At 33.9% G+C, this 6,976-nt stretch overlaps 1 pseudogene; it reads right to left on the bottom strand.

Annotated features, from left to right (window-relative positions):
- Positions 1-1,468: 1,468 nt before the first annotated feature.
- On the bottom strand, positions 1,469-1,568 carry LOC138818370 (U6 spliceosomal RNA; annotated as a pseudogene).
- Positions 1,569-6,976: the final 5,408 nt, after the last annotated feature.

The raw sequence follows: 6,976 nt of genomic DNA, 5'->3' as shown, positions 1-6,976 counted from the left end.
TTTTGGGTAGAGTTCAGGCCTTTCAACAAACAGTAGCTTTTCCTGGGTGCTAGTTTGTGAAAAACTCACAGAGCCCAGCCTGGAGCCATTCTCAGGATTTCTGTTTACTGAATTTCAATTGATTGTCAAGGCTGCTAGAGGGAGGGGCAGCCTCTGGCTCTGATTACCCAGTGAAGAAAGCCACTCTTAGGGCTGGCGCCTGAGCTGGGTGACTTTTCCCTGGGTGGAGCTGAGTCTGGCAGGTCACGCCGCCGTTAAGTTCTTGTGACCTGCTAAATGACTGGTTTTTTCAAAGGACTGAGTTGGAGCTGGCAGCTCCCCCGGTCTTTGTCGGTATCCAAGATGGAGATCTCTGGTACTGGGTGGGGAGGGGGGCCTTCTCTCCTCTGCTCCCTGAGAAGGAGTGAGGACATTTGGCTTCTACTCACGCTGAGTCTTGGTTCCTGGGTCGTCTCTGGTCTGCAAACTGCAGGATAAAGATTTCCGTTCCTTATCGGTTCTTGCTGGTGTTGAGTAGAATCCGCTCACCCGCTTCATCTGGCTCCTTCGTGCTGGATTCTCTGTGGCTTTGGTATGATGCCTGCGATCGCCGCCACCACTGCTGCCGTTGCCGCAGCGGCTGCTGGCAAGAGCACAGATGTGTCTCCTTGCCTGGATTTTCCCCTCTGGCCTGACTCTGTCCTGTGATGGCACACTTGGTGTGATTCTCTGGCTTAGGACTGTTAATAGAAACACTAAAACTGCTTTCTATGCGAGAGCTTATTTAGACTCCAGCTTCCCCTCCGCTATCTTCCCGGAATTCTGGTTAAGTTTCTTAAATTTCAAAAATGCCAGTTCATCCTTCATGTCCCTAAAAATATTTACCCAATGCAAAGTAACAACAATTTCTTACTTTAAAAAGTCATGGATTCCATGTTATTCTTCCAAGTGAATTGCCTGACACTGATATCAAAATATATTCAAGAGTTGTTCGTATACATCTATAATGTTTTCTGCAGAGTTTGTGATTTTTTAAAATCAGGAATAATTTAACTTATCTGTGGAAATGAATTCTATAGAAACTAAAGGTATTCCTGGTGCTTTTCTGAAAAAAAGTATATCTATGTTTGTATAATGTCCATAATCTATTTCCTTCTCTCCTAGATATAATATTTTGAATTCTACATGTTTTATAATATATAGGTTAATTACTAAATGTGTCCATTCAAATTGCATTCCATATAGAAAACATTTAAGATTCCTTTTTTCCCTAGGTCCTTATAGTATTTTATTTCTTTGGGATAAGATGACAATGTTATCTAATTTCAAGTTTGTAAAGGTTTTGCTATGTAAAGGCCTTTCTAAGGTGAAGATGTAAACACTGATGTCAAACTAACCTTTAATTCTATGAATTATATATGTTGTTACCCTTGAATTTTTGTAATCAACTTTTTAATAACTGTTTTTTATTTCTTGCATCTGAAAAATGAAAAATAAGGAATGCTTCACAAATTTTTATATGATCCTTGTGCAAGAGCCATGTGAATCTCTGTATTGTTGTCATTTGGGTAGACCTGCTGCTGAAGCATGTAGTATCCTCTAAGTTTAAGTAGTTAATGATGCAGTCTTTATACAGGCATATATCCTTGGTTGCCTATTTGTAACAATGAACCCTTATTGTTCCTAAAAATGTTATTGAACACATTTCTCTAAATTTCTGTGTATAGTGGAAAAAAACTTATATTGTTTGGTGGATTGCTCACATTTGCCATTTTTCTGTCAATGACTATTTTGTTTTTTTCATTTTAAATTTGACCATATTTTGAAGCCTTTATAGCTAAGTCCAAAGGTGATGGCTTTTCAAGTACTTACTTATCAACTGAGTTAGCTTTGTGGATCTAATGGACTCAAAGTAAGCCTTCTTAAAAGTTACTTCTAAACATCTGCAGCTTAAAATTTCCCAAATGAGGTCTCAAAGGTACAAATGTCTACCTGACCCTTTACCCTTCTTCCATGTAGGAAGAGACCAACCAGAATATCTTACCATGGCTGCATAGATTGTCTTACTGGAACAAAACTCATCTTAGTTACAAGGGATCATAGAGAGACGAACAGTTGAGAACGAATTGTTCAGAATAGAAGGTATTTTATAAAAATAGGTGTGAGGATGAGTATATACCTCTTCATGGGGAAGCCTACAGTGGACACTTAGACCTTATCCATGAGTTGGTAGCTAAAGGCAGATATTCGAAGTAATATTATATTTATTATATTTATTATATAAATATTATGTAAATAAAATATCATATTTATTACATATATTATATATAATATATTATATATATTATATATAATATTATAATATATAATATATTATAAAATATTATATTTATTATATAAATATTATATAAATAAAATATTATATTTATTAAACCAAACACTTCAAAAGTAGCTAAAGCCAAGAAGGTAAAAATATTGTTCATATGCATGATTACCTAATGTCCTAGCCTGTCTATAATCCAACCAGGCAGGAACATACACAACTGACTTTCTATCAACAAATATTTCCATAGCTCCTGCACAAGTCCATATGTTTCTCCTCGATATTAGGCCTTAAATTGGTAATGTTTTAATCACAGTGTTTCCTATTGCCTCTAAGCTGTAAATCTCAAAATGGTAAAGCTTTAGATCTAACTCTACCAAAAACTGAGGGAGAGATAATGGAACAATACTTTAAAACGGAGTTGCCTTTGATACCCTAACCACAACAGAACAATGAAAAATAATTTCTTATATTATATATACTTATATATTTTTATTTATGTGTGCTGATCTTAAATTTCACACAGTGAAACTTACTAGACTTAGATGATAATTTGACAACTAAATTGATATTCATCCCATAAATAGATTGGAATATAAATAATTAAGTTTAGAACATTAGAATATAAAAAGTATCAATGCAATGTCTTTGGTATAAACTTCTGATACTGTCTAAGTTTCTTGGTCTTCTGAATTCACATGGTAAAAACACAGTATTGTTTTCCTCTAATCTATAAAGGATTTTACTCTGCTGCTCTGTTTATTGTTTTAACTCGCTGGTCCCAAAATGTTTTTCTCCATATTTCTGAAGCATTCTTACTGATTATACCAAAATTTTGCTGATATGATGTCTAAAAGCTATTATTCTTCTGCAGGACCCACGGGTCCTAGGATACCAGATCCAAGGTATCTGCATCATCAGATAACAAGAGCAAAACTTCTCACCTAGGCCCATGCAACATGCCAACAGAAAGTAATTGAAGACCCGTCTCAATTTCTCATTTCCTATAATATTTCAGTTCCTTAATTCCTTGGAGAATTTAGCAGTAAGCTATTGTGAAATGTAAGTCAACTTAAAATGAAAGATGAGACCATAAAATATGAGAGAATGTACTGTAATTCAAACTTTCAAATTACAGATGACAAGCCCATTTGAGTGAACAAAATCACAAATGTCACAAGATTATTTTTAATACCCCTCTCCTAATGATTAATGAAAGATTTCAGCCCAGCAAAAGTAGGCCAAAAAATACTTCCTGGAATGGTAGATCCATAATTGGTCTAACAAAGCTAGGAAATCTTGACTTAGAGGTCAAATATAATTTAGAAAAACTTTAATTGAGAAGATCCTTAGTGCTTCAAAAACCTGTTACTTCAGTAAAACTTGGTTCTGTCGTATAAAAATATTGTTATTCTCAAACCAATGATAACCTACATTTAATCTTCTGAAGTATATTCCTTTTCAAATAAACTTTTAAAAATCGCATTCGCCAAAATAACACTGACAAGTAGATGATAGTGACATTACAAGTTTTTCAATGTAGGGGGCAAGTTACAGTAGAATTGATTTATTTACCCAGCACTAATCCCAAACAAGTTCAACAATTCATTAAGGTGTAGAAATGTTACCTCCCCACACCATTGGCGTTGTTCAGTAGGTGCTTTCCCGAAATGTGTTAGACAGAACAGCATCCCATATTTCAAACCCAAATATTAGCTAATAAAGTAAACTTCATCACATAAGAAGGTACATTTTAAAATGTCACTAATAGTTGCCTTATCATGTGTTGTTTTATGTTTTCCTTGTCTAACATAGTAAGAAATACGACTTTAAGTCTTGAATATGGGTACTCATCAGAGATGTGACAAACATAAAATCTGTCTTCCATTTCTATCATATTCCTCTATAGTAGTAAATCTTAGTTTTCTTCTTTTTTCAAAACTTATACGTAGTAGAAAATATTATCCCATGTAAAATAAAATAATCACACCATTTTACAAAGCCATTTATAAAAACTGGTAGGAATAAATTCTAAGCCATTTTTAAACTATCTTGTTGACTAAAGATTAATCTTCCAAATGGTTGAGAATAAAATCATGTCTAGGTGCTTCACATCTCCAGTCTTGCAAATGAATTATAGAAATATAAGCTTACATCAGTTCATGTATATGCGGCATTGAAACTGCATGGAATATATACAAACCTTTCAAAATATTAACAGAAAGTTTAACAGAATGACTATCAGGAAATTGAAACCTGAGAGGAATAATAGTAAAGACATAGAATGAATGAAAAATGGAACAACGGGCAAGTATATCTAGAATACTCAATATACACATGTAATAAATGAAGTGGTAAATCTGAAATAAATCTTGGAGAAGGGATTGGTTGAGAATGATATAAGGAGTGACTCTGATCCTGGAGCACTTGACAATTAGATGGACATATTTAATTGTAACATATTTGCACAACCTTTTGTAATTCAGTTAAAACACAAAACAAACAAAAATCACAACCAAACATCAATCTCTAGAGAGTATGAATATGACCTATCAAAATTTTAAGCAGTTAATGAAGGGCAGACTTGGGAAAAGCAAACAAAGCTGTTCAAAGAGGGCAGTTTGGGGTATGGGAGAATTTAGAACAGATTAAGTAGGTTGTCAAAGGTTATAAATGACCTACACCTACTGCAAATATTTTCATCTGCGAGTGCTCTTTGTTTATACTGGACACTCCAGTCATGAGGCACACTTAATAGCTTGTGAAGATAGAATGGAAGAAACAAGATCAAGAACGCATTACTCCACTGGAAAGAAAACATTTCTCTATGTTTTCTCTCATCTGTCTTCATTACTCTTTTTTCATACTTTTAATAAACTCAATTGATTTTGAATTATACCTTTCCTTCTTTGTTCTGGCAAAGTAATTGTTCAAAATATTTCACTAAATTTTATTTCACATTATTTTCTATCATACTGTTTACTTGTCCAAGTGAGTCCATTAAACTTCCCTTTTGCATTTGGTTGCCAAGAAAACTCAACATCTATGTTAATGAGGATAAACTGTAATGCAAAACTTTGTGTCCAAAAAACCAGTCCAAGAACCTGTAATCACAAATGTTTAGCTATATTTTTTTTTCTTTATTCTTTTACCTTGAAAATCTTCTCGTGTCTAAGGGGCCCTCAAAAATAAATACTTTACCTTGAGAGCATTGGCACCCACTTAGGAGTGTCTAGACAGGGAACAGACCTAAGAAAGGAGACCTCCAGTTTCAAAGGTGAATCATCTGGGGTTGAGGAACACCAGAGAACTCTTCATTTGTTTGTTTAGCTTTACTTGATATTGTAACCCAGTTCTTGCACGGCAGTAGATTAGAATAAGTTTAGGGCATTAAATATTAAAAATAAAACAAAAATAAATACTCCACCACTTTTTGCTTCAATCACTTCTAACCTCAAAGATATATATATTTTCTAACAAGATGCTTAGAAGAAACTGAAGAATACTCCACTTCTATCTTCTCCCTTAAGACTCTCTTTAGATTCCATATCGAGAACAGTGAAGTTATTCTTTGCAGAATTATTTCAATAGATTATTTTTCTCATGGTCTTGCATTTGCTCAACAAGATGTATGAAGAAGAATAGAGTTAAATCACACATTCCTTGGATTACAGTGTCTGTTACAAAGTCAATACTTTTATGTCCTACTTCTCAGTTCCCCTCTTAGCTCTTGAGTGATTTCCAATTAATCATAGCTTCTTGGGTTCAGGTCTGGTAAAGCTGAAGGACTATAAGGCCTCCCGCACTGCTATATCTTCATGATTTCTCTTTCAAAACTCTTTTATTTGGATGTGGAATTTATTTTCATGTCTTCAATTTGTTCTGCAATACACTGAACCAAATAGACTCTAAAATCACTTTAGGTAGCAACAACATTAAGACAATCTATATCAAAAAGTTTTGGCCTCCCACCACTGCAGAAGCCAATATGCTTAGCTAGGGCTTCTAAGAACGCGTTTGCTTACCTTTTCAATTTTCCCAATTCTTTTCTGATCTCAAAAGTTTTTGGCTTATGTAATTAGATAGGTCGTCACTATCTCATGTTAATAAGGATATTATATTTTTGAGCTACTTAGAAATGAGAAATAATTGGTTTGAAGTATCCAATCAGATTTTTTTCTCTGTTCCACTGCTTCACGAGGAAAGACATTGTGGAAAGTATTACAAACAGAAAAGTGTAAACCCAATACCTTCTATCATTGTGGAGGACATTCTCTCCCTAAATAATTTGAACCAAATTATCTTTTTCAGGAAATTACTGTTTGGTAATTGAAGTCAATTCACAAATTTTAATTTCTTATTTTTTTAAAAAAAATTTGAGTTTAAATACCACTACAACCTTGTTTTTACACAGTAAGAGTATTTTTCCTGGTTAAGGACAATTCTCAAGGGAACCTACATGATTTACAGCAAGGTTTGTGAGGTTTGTGAAGAGCCATCTTCACTCACATTGCTCCTTCTCAGCTAAGTCTCTATGGATTTCTTTACATGAAACACTATTTTTCCAGGTAATTTAAAATTTTCTTAATAGGCTTAGTTGTGAAAAAGTTTGAACAATTAAAATTTACCTGTCATAAATTTTTAAACTTTTTTGAAATTCCTTTATCAGAATCG

This window comes from Dipodomys merriami, unplaced genomic scaffold, assembly GCF_024711535.1.
Source record: "Dipodomys merriami isolate MVZ:Mamm:240054 unplaced genomic scaffold, mDipMer1.0.p SCAF_746, whole genome shotgun sequence".
NCBI lineage: Eukaryota > Metazoa > Chordata > Mammalia > Rodentia > Heteromyidae > Dipodomys > Dipodomys merriami.
Note: the sequence above shows the minus strand (reverse complement) of the source record. Positions and strands in the feature narration are given on the sequence as shown.